This window comes from Heterocephalus glaber, unplaced genomic scaffold (genome assembly GCF_053883595.1).
Source record: "Heterocephalus glaber isolate CG9 unplaced genomic scaffold, H.glaber_assembly_v1.0 deba00001666, whole genome shotgun sequence".
NCBI lineage: Eukaryota > Metazoa > Chordata > Mammalia > Rodentia > Bathyergidae > Heterocephalus > Heterocephalus glaber.
In genome coordinates, this window is record NW_028258406.1 from 16,628,679 (window position 1) to 16,642,889 (window position 14,211).

The 14,211-nt window shown below is 39.7% G+C and overlaps 1 protein-coding gene across 5 annotated transcripts in view; it reads left to right on the forward strand.

Moving 5' to 3' along the window:
- Lrch1 (leucine rich repeats and calponin homology domain containing 1) overlaps positions 1 to 14,211 on the forward strand; it is a 193,645-nt gene that overhangs the window by 33,194 nt on the left and 146,240 nt on the right. The window lies entirely within an intron of this gene.

A 14,211-nucleotide genomic window follows, 5' to 3' on the forward strand; every position in this document is an offset into this window, starting at 1 on the left:
AACTGCTCACAAATTTGTCTGTTTCTACTGTCTGTCACTGGCTGTCATAAGGATAGCTGATGTTCAGTGGTTTGGAACCACCTTGACTGGCTTAGTGTTCCTGCTCCTCCATATGCTGTCTGAGTGACCTTGAGCAAGTCATATAACCTTTCTGTGGTCTAGTTTCCTCATCTATAAAACAAAAATTGCAATAGCACCTGTCTCAGAAGGCTTTGGGATTTGAACATACAGTGATTACTGAACAGTGCTTGGCACATAGGAATCACTCAATAAATGTTGGTTACTATTATTTGCTTCTTTATGATTATTCTCCCCCTCTGTCATTATATACTATAACTCTTGTATTTACTCTGTGACCACTGTGCCTAATTCTTAGGACAGTGTCTGGTCTGTGGTAGGAGGTTTAGTTAATATTTGAGCTCAGTAAATGCATAAATGAGTAGATGAGTGAAGGGAACAAATGAGTGGCAGGGCCTCTGTTGCATGCTTTGTTGACAGTGGGGGGCATAACATGGTGTCTGCCTTTGGAAGCAGCCAGTTAGTCACAGGGAGGTGAAACCTAGAGAGATAAAAGAGCAGGAGGTGATAAGTCATGTGCAAGGAAGGAACAGAGGACACTACCCTGGATTGCAGGATCAGGGAAGAAGCTGCATTTCAGACTGTGGTGGGTGGTTGACAGATAATAAACAGAACAGCTTTATCTTTTCATCCATTTGAAGACTTAAAATAATTATTAGTGGGTCTCTCTTCCTACTTTTCAAAACATTTCTATCTCAATTGTTCATGTAAACTATTGAGGATGTTCTATGGCTTTTAAAAGGAAGGTAAAGGAACTTTAAAAGGCCTTTAAAAAGTTAACTCACATAACTTAAAAGCTGATTATGAAATGGTCAGTTGTTTACTTTTGGTTGCCTGGGATTAATTTGTATTTTTGTACTTTTTTCTGTTTTGTTTTGATGTATGGGATATTTATTGGATTTTTGTAATCTTTTCCTTATCTGTTTAGGTAAATTTACCCAGCAGAATTCTTTTTGGCAACAGTAGTAATGAAGATTCTAATGCATCTTAGTCCTTGGATGAAGTTTACACGAGCTATTTATCAGTATATTCTTGAAGATTAGAATAGCATTTTCTTGTGGCCAGTGGATAGTGAGATAAATGAAAAAAAATAGTAAAAGCACACCTGATATACAAGAAGCATACTCTTTAATAGGCAGAAATCCTTATTAGGATCTAGTCTTCTTTTTTTTTTTTTGGTACTGGGGATCGAACTCAGGTCCTTCCGCTTGTGAGGCAGGTGGCGGAACCACTGAGCTAAATCCCCAGCCCGATCCAGTCTTCTTTCTATCTCTGTCCTACCTGGTTTTGTTCCATCAGAATTGCTGGAAGGATGTGTCGCTGAAGGGCCCCCTCTACTGACCCCACCACAGAGGGCCAGGTTAGCTGTAGATGAGTGTTTTTTCTAAGGCATGCATTTTAAGCTCAGCTATTCACCCCAAACATTGGTGAAGATAGTCTGTGTATTGCTTAAGTCACAGAACCACATGATGTGTATGTCTAAATAAAGAACTCTTATTGTGACCTTGGGAGAACCCCATAGAACTGGGCTTGGGAGGGGTTTCCTTTTTATGTGCCATACACACAAGTGATTTTCTGTCCAAATTGAAGGACATACTGAACAAAAACATAAATCTGCAAAATTAAAAGCTGCGCATGAGTGAGCAAATGTGTGTGTTTGTGTGGGGTGGAGGGTACTGGTGGTCTGTATTCTGACTTGTAGAAATTCTCAGATAAGGACTTTCAAAGCTTTGCTTAGGACTGTGTTTTCCACCTTCTTTTGTTGCCTAGATGTTAGTAAAACTTCTTCAACCCTCAGATGCCTTGAAAATAGTTGGAGATCAATTTGTGCTGATGGGATGGATTTCAAGGAAAATGAATGATACCAAAACAGTTGCCCAATTTATACTTAGGTATATTATATTTCTATGTTTACCTTCTTTTCCCTTTCCTTCTCTTCCCCTCCCTTCCTTTTCCTTTCTTTTTCCTCCCTCTCTTTCTCTCAGATTTCCCTGAAATGCATGGAAGAGATCCTTTTTGACTGAAATAAGAGAGTGACGCAGAGCCCTTGAGCTTATGCTTCTGGTGAAAAAGTGAATAACCTTTATTGAGTCCTGAGGGAGAGGGGATGAATATGATTATCAGCAGTAAAACAGAAAAGCCTTGGCAGCGATGATACAAAATAATATATCATCAGAAAGTAACTAATATTTGGTGTTAGAATCCATTTTTATTTTTGGCAATGGATTTACCTCCCAGTATTCTTCCTGGACAAACGTTGGAATTAGTCAGCATTCCTTAAGCATATGCTATTATGGCCGAAAAAGTGGCAGCCTGAGGCATGCTGGTGACCAGAGGAAAGCCAGGGGATTAGACATTTGCCACAGACCTTGTGTTCATGTAATTTAAAGGGTGGCCCCTCCAAGCCAGAGAAACAAGAAACTGGAAGGTGCTTTAGTGAGGTTCTCATGTTTGGTAGCATAGTTTTTTAATACTAGTATTCTCTTTATAATGGGCTCTATATAAGATTTACTTTTTCTAATTTTTTTTGTATAGAATTCAGGTTGTTAGTTTAAACTTTATTGGAATTCCCAGTGAAACAATTTAAATGCCTTTCCTTCAGATAACTGGGAGTCGTAACTCCCAGTTATCTGTTATTGCTGAACTTAGCAGAAATAGTGGCATTCTTTCTGCTGATTTATTACATTTTGAGACCTAGGAGGGCTGTCACAAACATGGTCCCCTTACAACTACTGATTAGAACTCTGAGTTTTACATGATGTCAACTTTGGTGCCGTTCAAGAAGCTGGGAAATCCCACTTCTCTCTAGACATTCTTAGCTTTACTCAGGCAGAATCAACTGCTCCCATCTGTGGTCCTACAGAATTTGGCATTTTTTATCACATTCACCTTCCTGTATTGCCCTTCTCTACATGTCCCCAGCATCCTGTACAGTGCTAGCTTCTCAGTGACACCTGTAGTAGTTTACATTGTTTCATAAGAAATTGCCACAGACTTATTGGCTTCAGACAACACACATTTATTAACTCATTGTTTCTGTGGGTTGGGAGTCTGGGGGCAGCTTAGCTATGTGCTTCGCTCATGGTATGAAAATCCAGATGTTTTGGGGCTGGTCTCATCTGACACTTAGAATCTTCATCCAAGCTCCCAAGATTATGGGGTAATTTGCTTCCTTGTGTTAACAGAACTCATCTAGGCTTTTTCCTTTCAGGACAGCAGGAGAAGATCTCTGATGTCAGGGTGGATCCCAGTCTCTCTTTTAAGGGCATCATCTGATTAGGGTAGGCCTATTCAGGATCACTCAGTCAACTGGTTAGAGATCTTAGTTACATTTGCAAAATCCCTTTTCCGTATAAAATGACACAGTCATCATACACAAGTTCCACCCATACTCATGGAGAAGGGATTAGACAGCATGTGTCCACCAGGGGTACAGAGACAGTGTTGAGTGACTGAATGAATGAAATGAGAGAATTCTCATAGGTGGCCTGACAACAGCCAGCTTTTTTGTGGAAGAGTAAAAGAAGGCATTGCTTCCTTATTGCACTTGCAAGCAGTTTATCGATAATGAACTGTTTTTTGGTAACCCTAAGATACAAGCATAAGAGGAAAAATAGCAAGAGAGGAAGGAAAAGAAGGAGAAGAAAATTGTAAGTTTTGGGCTGATTTCAGGTTGTGTGGTTCCACTCAGGTCCCTGGCTGCTGTCATTTACAGTTGCTCAGACACTAAGAGCTGTGAGTCTGCTCACTTCTGCTCAGGGGCAGCAGCCACTGTGGACACAGAAGGGCAGAGGCAGTGACCAGGAAAGGGAATCCCCCTCTGCTGTGCTTTAGTTTTCAAAGAGCCAGTGTCTGCCTTGGGCTGAGAGACTGAGGGGGAGTTTTATGGGATTCTTTATAACCATATGCACATGTGGCAGCTCCTCTGCATCCAGCGACAGTGAGATGCATTTGGTGTGGAAAGGAAGCCTTCATTTCAAATCTCCTGGCTGTGGCTAGCAAAAATCATATTGAACTGTGGTGTCTGTATTTAATTTGAAAGAGCAGAAGGGATATGTGCATGTAGAGCTTACATGGTGAAAGTCTCCGTGACTCAATACCACTAGGCCCAGCCTGAGGACCTTCCTGTACAGACAATGGCCTGTGTCCCTGACTGGCCCAGGGCCTGAGTACCACCTTGTGTAAACATTGGTACTTTTAGGGCATTGCAGAGGCAGAAAGATGACACATTAGTAGCAGCTGGAGGATCTCATTTAAATTCGGAGGAAACTATGAAGACTGGAGCCTGGTAATTCACAAACAATAAAAGCCTTTGTCTCTTCTGATTAACGAGCAGATCCATTCTAAGTGCCTTTCTGGATAGTGAGAAGCAGCATGTCGGCCGGAAGTACCACAGTATGTGTCCTCCTTTATAACATTTAGAACAGCCTGTACTTGTTTTTCTTTGTCTTATTCCCTCATATGCTGGCCCTTTGGAATCTCTTGGGAGCTGAAACAGCTTGGTGGCCTGGGAGGTGACCTGCAAGCTGGTGCAGAAATGATAGTTGCTGGCTTGGGGTTGGAGGCATTGGAATTGTACAGTCAAATGCCAACATCTCAGGGGCTGGATACCCAGCACGTGGCCCTTGTAAGCAGCAAGGACAGGGAAGTACACTCTGGGGGAGTTCGCTTCAGAAAGGGAGAGGCATTCTCTTATTCTGTTAATGTTTTTAACTGGCATAGCCGGACTGCAGCCTCCTAATTCTGGAAATATAAAACCTAAGCCTGACAAAAGTTCCTTCCCAGAGCACTGGGATATTTCCCTCTGGAGTGTAGGTGATGGGAGGGGAGCTTGGTGTGAACAGAAGGAGGGCTGCATTTTCAAAACATTGTATGTGGTCCTTGGAATAAACATAAATTTTACCAAAGAACTGCTTCTTTTGAAACACTGGTCCAGTTGACTCAGCAGAGCAGGGAGGGTCATTAATGTGCTCAACCACAACATCTGATGGTGAGCAGAAGGCTGCAGACTAGATTGTGCCACCTAATGGGACACAGTTGAACTCCAGCTCCCACTGCCAGCAATCATTTGTGTTTGACTTTAACTCATCAGAGAAATATTGAACACTGTGAAAAGTAGGCCATCTTAAAATGCCATGGAACAAAATGTCAATTAGATGGATCAATACATTGTGTCTTTTTGTCTGTGGAACTTGTTTCTATAGTCCACCGAGTAGCTAGTGGAGGAAAAAGATGTTTTCCCTCTACGTGACTCGTTCTGTGACTGAGTTGAATATGCAGCAGGGTTACCAGTGTCTTTGTTAGGGTTTATCATTGTGGATAATAAAGTGATGTAAATAATCAAATAATCACCAGTTTATTTCCCAGATTATCTCTATGCTAGTTTTTTACTTTGTTCCTACATTTCAGAGACTGTCTTTCTGTGAACTCCTGGAAAAACAGTGGATGACCTTATCCCTAACGCATCTGTGCAGCATGAACATGCAAACAATTGTCAATTAAAAAAATTTCATTTCAGAAATGCCTGTCAAATTGTTCATCATCTGACAATTTAAAATGTCAAAGCCTGGAGTCCCTGATGGTGAGAACTTTGATCTTGTAAAGTTAACTTTGTGGAACCCCATTGTAATTCAAGAAGGCTTGCTTGCAGTCTGTCCATGGAAATGACAGGTTTAGAAAATGATTTGTGAAGTGGAGCCTCTTAACCAAATAGGATTTTCACAGGAAACCTTTGGGGCATTTGTATCTCAGGGCCTCTATATAGCATTATTCCTATCTCAGAACCCCTCCTACTACCTCTAATTTTAAAAAACATTAAGTTCTATACAAATTTTTTTTGTTTCATAATGAGATATCTCTGAAAAAGCTTTGTATTACCATTTTCAATGGAAGAGCTTTAAAGCTAATTGAAACACTTGTAATCAAATTACAACCTGACAGTAGCCTCTATCTAAACTTCTAAGATAGTAAAAAGAGCTTTTTATAATTACTTTTTCTTATGAAACCTTTCATTAATTTATGTCCTAACCATAGCCCTGGGTTGTTGCATTGAGGATGTCAAATCATTTCCAGGGGTAGTTTGCTATCAGTGTGTCCTACCCAAAACCACAGCAAATCTGCTAAGGAACATAAAGGTACCCATGTTGTCTTGTGATGGCAGCATTTAGGGAAGTGCACACTGCTTTCTGCTCCCAGTGCATTAATATTGGTGCTGGAGATGTTTAATATTTGACCTGGGACAAATCTGTAAGATTAACAGGACAGCTGTTAATTCATATTTTTCAGTAGGACTTGTGTGATGAACTCTTTTGTGAGGCTAAAAGTCCCTTTCCAGTGCCTTCCTGTTTGCATTCATAATCATATCATATGTGGGCTAATTAGCATGGGCATAGAGGATAAGTCACCTCAGATATTTCTGACTAAGATGGAAATAGTTAAATGCAGTGCAGAGATACCAAAAGGGACAAAGCTTTTGGGACAAAGAAGAGAAGCATCCAAAGGAGAAGTGGGAGAAATTTTGAAGGGCTTTGTTCTAATAAAGCCCTAAGAAAGGAAGTTTATGTACCAGGGTTAACTCTAGATCCCTATTATTAGTCTTATTGGTGGTAGTAGTAGGTGTATTTTAATGACATTTTGAATATTTAAGTGTGTATCTGGAACTCATCCTTTTTAAAATGGCTGTATCACTGAGTGAGCTTCTATATGAGTTCAGCAATGAATCTAGCATTGCCCTGATTAATGAAATTCAGAAATACCCAGTCCCTCTGTCACTATTGTGAAAGTAGGTTCATGGCCCTTTGCCATTGTGACATTTGGGTCCTTGCAGGTGTGGGCTTTGTTGGCTCTGTGAGTCTCCTGTTTCTTTTACTGCCTGGCTGAGCCCACAACAGCAGTATAGCTTTTGCCTCCTGTCCCTCATTTCAGCCTCCAGCTCTGGGTGCAGATGGACCATGGTGTTGACTGTGCCCAGTAAAGTGAGGCCAGGTGGGAAGGTCACACAGAAATAAAGCCAAAACAACAACACAACAAAAAATAACAGAGTTGGAATAAAAGGAATGTGGCACGGGATTTGGGTGTGGGAACTGAAAGAGAGAGAGGGACAGTTGGAATAACACTTTCTTAGTTACTTTTCTTGTTGCTGAGACTAAATACTCAACACCCAAAGTTAAAGGAGGAAAGGTTTATTTAGCTCACAATTTGTAGAGGTTTCAGTTTATACTTGGCTGGCTCCAAGGCAGGGTGGCATGGCAGAGGGGCATCGCAGAGGAGAAACAGTTCATGGCGGGCAGAAGGTAACAAAACAAGCATCTTCCTGCCCCTTTTATCTTATCTAGGCTACTTAGGGAGGGTAGCACTCACACCCTTAATCCTAGTGGCCTTGAACCTACCACTGCACCATGAAACAATCCCAGTGTCTCACACTCTAGATCTAGCCCCTTCTGAAAAAGCCCCACCTGTGACCTCATGAGGGTTTGGGGGGACATCTAGACATGAGCCATAACAAACACATTCCATTGACCTGCACCATGTAGCAGACATGGTTCCAAGCACGTTAGATTTATTGTTTCATTTGAATCTCACAAGGACTCTGTGAGGCGAGGTGCCATCATATCATGCCCATAGTAGATATACAGAATTTGAAGCACAGGAGGGGCTAAGTACATTTTCATTTGAGAAGTGAATTTTCCAGGGATTGAATCCAACTGGATTCACTACAGTTAATGACCTTAACCATTACCCACATGGAGAAAAGACAGCAAAAATTACAGCCAGAGGTGGCTTGGACCTTTCAGAGTAGTCTCCCTGTCTGCTTTGATATTCCACCTTAGCCAGCCACGTAATCTTGGTTTTTTTTTTCCCCCTTCCATTCCATAATTGATTGCTTTTTCTTTGTATAATCCAAAATAATTTTTAAATCATTAGTTTAAGAAAATGCAGGGCTTAGCTAAAAGCTGCTCATTTCATAGAACTTTGATAGCTTTAAAACTCTGAATGCATCATCATTATAAGACACAAAGACCTTTATTACCAGGCTTTTTCACCAAAAGGAAAACAACTGTTTTCTCTCTCTCTCTCTCTCTCTCTCTCTCTCTCTCTCTCTCTCTCTCTCTCTCTCTCTCTCTCTCTTTCTCTTTCTCATACACATTTATTGATTTTATCTTTTCAGTGGCTGTGAGCAGTGAGACCCTCCATGGTGCTTTTGAGATCCTTTGGCTGTCTTAAAGGGGATGAATGTGTTGCTGATTGATGGAAATAGATATTAAGTGCTACCAACCACATCACATAGGGGTTGGCTATTTCTCATAACATCATACACCTCAAAGTTTTGCTCCCTTAGTAAGATAACAATTCTATTCAGCCAGATGGAGGGTGGAGCCAAGATCTTAATACATTTCTCAAAAAAGTGTTCCTAAGAAATCCCCTTTGATCAGTGCCAGAAACTATTTAGTTCCTGCATACTGCAGTCTCAAGCAATATTCTGCAACAGTCTCCAAAGACTGCTGTTAATGTCAGAGAACTGACAGTCTCCATAGGTTTATCGGTTTTGACATTAGATATTTAATTTTGACAGCAGGATAAGTCAATTCTAGGTTTCCCTTTTTAAAAAGTTCCTGCTGAGATTTTCTATCAACTATCCCCACCTGTGATGTAGAATGCTGAGTACTAATATTCTGCTTGTTTCTGAGTGCTCAAGGAAATAGCCAATGAGAATACTGGCTACAGTGAAGAGAGGGAGACTCACTGCACTAAGACGTCTCCCTAGATCAGTTAAGTCTTACCTATATTCTGCACTAGAGCTCTTGGTTGGCTATTTGGTAGAATAGTTTTGTCCCTTTCTGAGGCACACTTGTTCTTTTGCTCTCTCACATGGAAAGCTCCTAATTCGGAAGCCACTCCATGATAACACAGATCTTAAAGGTGGCATTGGATCCCTGGCCTTCAGTGCTAATGTCATTACTTAACTTCTGGAAGGATAGCTAGCTTTTAGATTGTAGGCCTTGAGGGTAACTGAGCCCCCTAGGTTTCTCTTCTGTTTAATAGAGTAAATGTTTATAGATTTTTAAACTTAATTATTAATTTGTTTTTGTATTATTTGAGAATGTTTCACCTAAGGAACTTTGCTTCCTTTGGCCACCTACATTTTAAACTTCTTGAGGTCAGGAACCATTTTTTACATAAAGTGTTTTACATTTATAGATATTTTTTAGGTATGTGTTAGAGGTGGTATGGGCAGTGGTTAAGAACATGGACCTCATGTACAAGTCATCTGCTAGTGTGTAGCCTTGGGCAAGTCTTTAATCTTTCTGGGCTCTATTTCTTAGTTCTGCAAAATGGGGATGACAAAGGGATGGTGGAACAGTTAAGTGAGAAAATCCACCCAAAGCACAGTGGTTGACAAACAGAGTACATTCAGTAAATCCTAACTGATCCTATGATGTTTCTATCATTAGCATTTTGCAACTTTTTAAGAGTAACTAGGAGAGTCCTGCATATGGGCCAGTGCATTGATTTTCTGAATAAAACAATGAATATAGTGAAATAAATCAAACCTTATTATTCAAAGAATGGTTGAAGGAACAGGTTATTTAGCTTAGAAGAGAAAAAATATTATGGAAACTATGGTCACTGTTTTCTAGTAACTCAGGAGATGCACATACCTTTAATTAGAAATTTGTTTTTAACTATGAGAAAGACTACATAAAGTTGGAAAAACATTACATTTGTTTGTAAAAATTAATCCCTGTCTGTCTGTCTCTCTGTCTCTCTTCTTCCTCTCTCTCCTTTCCTCTCTCCCTCTCTGATACTAGGGATTGACTCCAGCTATATCCCCAACCCATTTTATATTTTATTTTGAGACAAGATCTCATTAAGTTGCCCAGGCTGGTCTTGAACTTTGATCCTCTTGCCTCAGCCTCCCAAATACCTGGGATTACAGACCCGTGTCACCATGCCTGGGTAAAATTAATATTTTTATTACTTTATCCAAAGAATGTATAACTCTTAAATTCTGGGCAATGGGATTTGTAGTCAAAGACTGGATAATTAAGACACTTAAGCATTTGGGTGGTACTATTTTTAGTTATGTGGTAGTGTTCTTCCAAAAAACCTGAAGTGCTTACACGTGTAGCTTCATTCTTTCTCCTAGTATGCTATGTAGAGCCCCCCTTTTTTATGTGGGACTTAAGAGCATATTACATAAGGTGAGGTGCCTGGGCCAGCTGCTCTGGCATCACCTGGGCACTTACGAGAAAGGCAGAATCACAAAACTCAACCTCTACAGCCGAAGTTTACATTTTTTGTGTGCATTTTGGAGTTCGAAGAGCATTGCTTACAGACACCAGAGTTAGCTGTTGTAGTGCAACCAGGTCTGCAGGGCTGGGTCTGGGTCGTGTAGCTCATGCTGCTGATGTGAAGATGTGGGCCAGCTCTTCTCTCCCACGGTGAGGCAGAGCCCCTTGGCCACTGTCTGGGTGCAGTGGTCCCTGTACTTTGTTTCTCTTGATGGGCCTTTTAACTGTACCTCCATGTGCTTTTGTCCCTTAAGACTTTGTCCCTTTGATTTTTTTTTTAAGTGCACTGAACTTAATAGTTTTTTTTTTATTTCTTAATTTTAACATGCCATTTGAGTCTGTGACAATTTTATAGTCAAAACCCACATGGAATCCATTAACAATGTTTTATAAAGCACCACTTGTTATGAGAAAAAGTGGATCTTCCTGAGATGAAGCTGTACCTGAAGTATGGATGGAATTTGTGTGCCAATTGAGAACTGATGGCGAAGTATGTTTTGGTCGGCTCTAAGAGTTCCTTCCTCAAACTGCTTCCATATAACTTAGTAATGAAAGAGCAGAGAATTTTCTGTTCGCTTCACTACCAAAATGTAAAGGGAAATTTATGAGGTAGTAGTGACATTGAGAAGTAGTTCTTTAAGAGAACTGTATTTTTCATAAGTAACTGGAAACATTTCCACATTTAAAAGTGAACAGATGTCTTTCTGTTAGGATTAATAAGGTTTTGGTAATGAGTAGGAATGATGGTAGAATTTCTGACATATATATATTTATATTTTATATATGTATTTCAAAACAGTGTGAATCTGGTTGTTAAGATGTCTAAACAACTTTTTAACTTGTCTTTCTGCTGTTGTAACAATGCCTTTAGCCTTTCCATAACTTGCACCAATTTTGCAGAAATGTGATCTAAAGTTAGTGGTCCTAGATGTGTATTGTTCGCTTAAGTAGTTTTCACTCTAGGTTACATTTTTCTGTTGGTTGTAACTGAATTTGCTGGGGACAACATTGAATATTTTTCTCTCTTAGGATATCAATATAGTAAATATAATTGCAATACTAAGAAATCCTTTCCAGCTGAAGGAACAAACCGCAAAGACTGTGGTGTAAGTTTTTGTAAAATTTTTTTCCTTTTTAAATCAAAACCATACATTTAGATTTGGTTGTTCCTTGCAGGTGTCCATTTTTAGCGTCTTCTCTGTCATGTCCCAATTCTCAGTCATGAAGGAGGCCAGTATGGGGGAAAACTTGAACTTTAAAACCGTTTTTCACTTTTCATTTTGAGTTTTAACTCCTTAGGACCCTTATGCATTCTTTTCACTAGCTCTCACACCAGGGACACAGCTATAAAACATATTTATTGCCCAGTGAGCATCTAGAAAAGACCTGACTCATAGGTAACATAATGATTATAAAAAGAGCGACAGAGGAAGAAAGGATGACAGACATGGAGGAAGATCAGTGAGCATGGCTACGTGTTGCCACATTCAATACTGTTTTTCTGAGTGTGGTGGCGCCTCCTTGTAATCCTAGCACTCTGGGAGGCTGAGGCAGGAGGACTGCAAGTTTGAGCCCTGCCTGGGTAACTTAGTGAGATCCTGTCATGAAATTAAAAATATGAAAAAGGGTTCGGGATATTGCTCAGTGTGAAGACCTGGGATTCAATCCCCAGGACCAAACCAACAAAATCAAATAAAAACCAAATACTGTACTTGTTGCCAGGGCAGGTTTCACAGAAGGGCCATGTACAGTATCAAGCTGCCTTTCACATGTGATTGGCTGCCAAGAGTAGCCAGAGTGTGGCCGAGGGTATCGGTTGTTTTCTCACTCAGTTGACTTGTTGAGTTCCTTCCGTGCTTTGTGGACTTACACTGAGCTGCAGCAGTGAGTGTTGGCTGTCAGGATGGGGTCCTGGGATGTGCTGCTGTATTTTCTTGGCATGTGCAGATTTTCTGGATATATGCATCTTTCCAAGCATTGGATCCTTTCAGGCAGAAAGGATTATTAGACATTTTGGATAGATGTGGTTCATTTCAGCTGGATTTTGTGTTGGCTTTGGCAGCAGAGACAGTGAATCCCACCGGGTCTTGATTTCTTTATGAGGAAAACGATTGGCCACTAAAGGACCTTAGCAGTAAGTTGCTTCTAGTTCTGACCCTTGAGTTGTTGTGTGGATTATACAGTTCATGACAGGTATTAGAAGAGGCTTAATAAATGTAGACATTTCTTTACCAATATAAGTTGCTCGAGTTGTAATGACAGCTCTCTAAGGGTACCATATGCTCAAGGAAAGTCTTTTGTTTCCATGACCCCGATTCTAGACATGAGTAGAGAAGGGGTAGCCTTATGCACCAACTTTACTCGTGACTCTAAGTAATACACTTTCTTCAGCCAGTCAGAGGACAAATTCCTTGAAAGAAAACACTGTCCATTAATTTGTTCTCTGCCTTTTACAAGAGCCTGACACATTGCATTACAAATAGAATACGTGACAGTAGTAAGTACTAAGTGAAAAAATGTTGAGATTTGAGAAATTGATTTTTTTGGCACTGATGAAGTAAGACAGATTGGACTTTATTTCAGGACACCTCTGATAACCTTGCAGTATGTGAGAGACATTTTAGAAGTATCAGAAGAAAATTAGTAAGGATGTTGGAACATATTGTGCATGCCTGAGAGAAAGTGCTTGACCTAAAGCAAATTGTCTCAAATTGATGAATGAGTCTCAGTAAATCCTTCCTGTCCCAGTTATGATCAGTTAGGAATTAGAGACAAATTTCAGAAGAGCTTATTTTGTTCTTGTTGTTGTTTTATAATAAACCTTTGAAGATGGACTTCATTAATGCCACTTGTTTTGTTGGTAGAGTAGATACAAAGCTGCCTTATTGTTAACTTTGGAGTGATATAGCCTTCAATTATAGTCTTAGAATGGGTTTGAGGAAGTATGAGAAAGTGAAAATACATATTTCACTTACATTATTATACAGAGTGTATGAAATTACTAATTTTTTTGTTCCCTCATCTCAATTGCTGAAATTATCCTTAGGGTTTACTTTCTGTTTCAGTTTGGTGCCTCAGAGTCCTTAGGGGATGGTAGGGCTATGACTGCTAGTGTTATGGGAATATTTAAATATAATTTAATATAAGAAAGTCAGAGGAATGTGCAAACCCTAGGCTGTATTTCTTCCTAAAGGGTAAATCCAGTCATGTATCTCTGATAGAAGTGGAGAGTTATTTGATCTCTCCTGACTGACTTATCTTGGGAGTCATTTATGTTTACAACATTCTATGCACTAAAGCGTGAAAACCAGAACCATGCAGTTTTGTTACCATCTGAAGTCATAAAATATTTTTTATTTGTATACTAAATCTGGGATAGATTATAGTAGAAAATCCCCACAGATCTGAGATAGTGAAAGTGGTAGCAATTTTCAGAGATGAATAAGTAATGTATTAGTTTGATTAAATGTCTTTGCTGGTTACATGATAAATTATACATGATTTTCCTTGTTCACACTTTTAAATTTTCTTATAGATGTACTTACTTTCTTTTGACATGCCTAAGGTCCTAGGAGCATTTTCCTCTTCTCCACAGCTTATTGTAGAAAATTTCAAAATAGAGAAGTTGAAATAGTAGTATATTACACATCCATAAATCTTCCCCTAAATTTATTAATTGTTAATGTTAGGCTGCACTTACTGTATCTATTGGTGTGTGTGAATGTGTGTGTATATAATTTTTTGGCTGAACAATTTGAGGTAAATTGGAGGAAGCAGACATCATGATGCTCATCTCCTAAATTCTGGAACATATAATTTCTAGAAATAAGAGCATGCTTTG